Below are 1,839 nucleotides of genomic sequence, written 5' to 3'. Positions count from 1 at the left end.
GGTGGTGATCCAAGGCGGGTGGGCCTTCTGGAAGCGACACCCTCCTTGACACTTAGAAAAAATCCAGCTTTTTGTTGCTGACTTCCATTAAATAGAGGGACTTTTTTTCATTTTTCTTAACCGGGTGTCGATCCAAGGCGGGTGGGCCTTCTGGAAGCGACACCCTCCTTGACACTCTGTCATATTTTCAGCTTTTTTGTGCTGACTTCCATTAAATAGAGGGACTTTTTCCATGTTTCTTAACCGGGTGTCGATCCAAGGCAGGTGGGCCTTCTGGAAGCGACACCCTCCTTCACACTTAGAAAAAATCCAGCTTTTTGTTGCTGACTACCATCACATAGAGGGACTTTTTTCATGTTTCTTAACCGGGTGTCGATCCAAGGCGGGTGGGCCTTCTGGAAGCGACACCCTCCTTGACACTTAGAAAAATTCCAGCTTTTTGTTGCTGACTTCCATCAAATAGAGGGACCTATTTGGAATTCCCCACCCGGGTGGAGATCCACGGCAAGCCGGCTTTCCTAAAAGGACAGGCACATGGACACTATTCGCAGCTTCTTTTTTTTTTTTTGGCACTGACTTCCAGCTAAGGGTGCAGCGGCGGCGGAAGTCCACCGGAGGGCTCCAAATCCCCGCTTTCCTTTTTAGGCTTAAAGTTGCCTTTCCCTCTTTAGAGCCTTGGGCAAATGTACAGCTATATTTTGTGCTGACTTCCAGCAAATAGAGGGACCTGTTTTGAATTCCCTACCCGGGTGTAGATCCACGGCAAGCCGGCCTTCTTAAAGGGACAGGCACCCCCCTCCCGGAACACCTGCTTCGCTCCTCGGCGTCACCGAAATCCCACAAAATGACTCAAAATAGGGCCCCAAATGACATCACTCGGCCCGGTTGTTTAGGTCTCACTCTGGGGCTTCTATGACCCTGGAGGGCATGGTACAGCAAAAGTGGACACTTAGAAAAAATCCCGACTTTTAAAAGTTGACACTTAGAAAAAATCCCGACTTTTAAAAGTTGACACTTAGAAAAAATCCCGACTTTATTTTGGAAGGGTTGGTACGCGAAAAGTTGACACTTAGAAAAAATCCCGACTTTGTTTTGGAAGTGTTGGTACTCCAAAAGTTGACACTTAGAAAAAATCCCGACTTTGTTTTGGAAGGGTTGGTACTCCAAAAGTTGACACTTAGAAAAAATCCCGACTTTGTTTTGGAAGGGTTGGTACTCCAAAAGTTGACACTTAGAAAAAATCCCGACTTTGACACTTAGAAAAATTCCAGCTTTTTTTCCCTCTGACTTCCATCAAATAGAGGGACTTTTTTCATGTTTCTTAGCCGGGTGTCGATCCAAGGCGGGCGGGCCTTCTGGAAGCGACACCCTCCTTGACACTTTGTCATATTTTCAGCTTTTTTGTGCTGACTTCCATTCAATAGAGGGACTTTTTTCATGTTTCTTAACCGGAATGTGATCCAAGGCGGGTGGGCCTTCTGGAATGGACACCCGCCTGGACACTTAGGGTTAGGGTTAGGGTTAGGGTTGGGATTAGGGTTAGGGTTAGCGGGGCGTTCTTGAAGGGACTCCCTCCGGAACACCTTGTCATATTTCCAGCTTTTTTCCTCTGACTTCCATCAAATAGAGGGACTACTTTTGACTTATCGACCCGGCTGGTGATCCAAGGCCGGGGGGCCTCCTGGAAGGGACCCCCGCCTGGACACCTAGGGTTAGGGTTAGGGTTAGGGTTGGGATTAGGGTTAGGGTTAGGGTTAGGGTTAGCCAGCTTTTTGTTGCTGATGGCGGGTGGGCCTTCTGGAAGCGACACCCTCCTAGATACTCTGTCATATTTGCAGC

The sequence above is a fragment of the Lampetra planeri genome, unplaced genomic scaffold (genome assembly GCF_965212315.1).
Source record: "Lampetra planeri unplaced genomic scaffold, kcLamPlan1.2.h2 scaffold_1440, whole genome shotgun sequence".
NCBI lineage: Eukaryota > Metazoa > Chordata > Hyperoartia > Petromyzontiformes > Petromyzontidae > Lampetra > Lampetra planeri.
The sequence above is the reverse complement of the archived record's forward strand: the minus strand, read 5'-3'. Positions refer to the sequence as shown.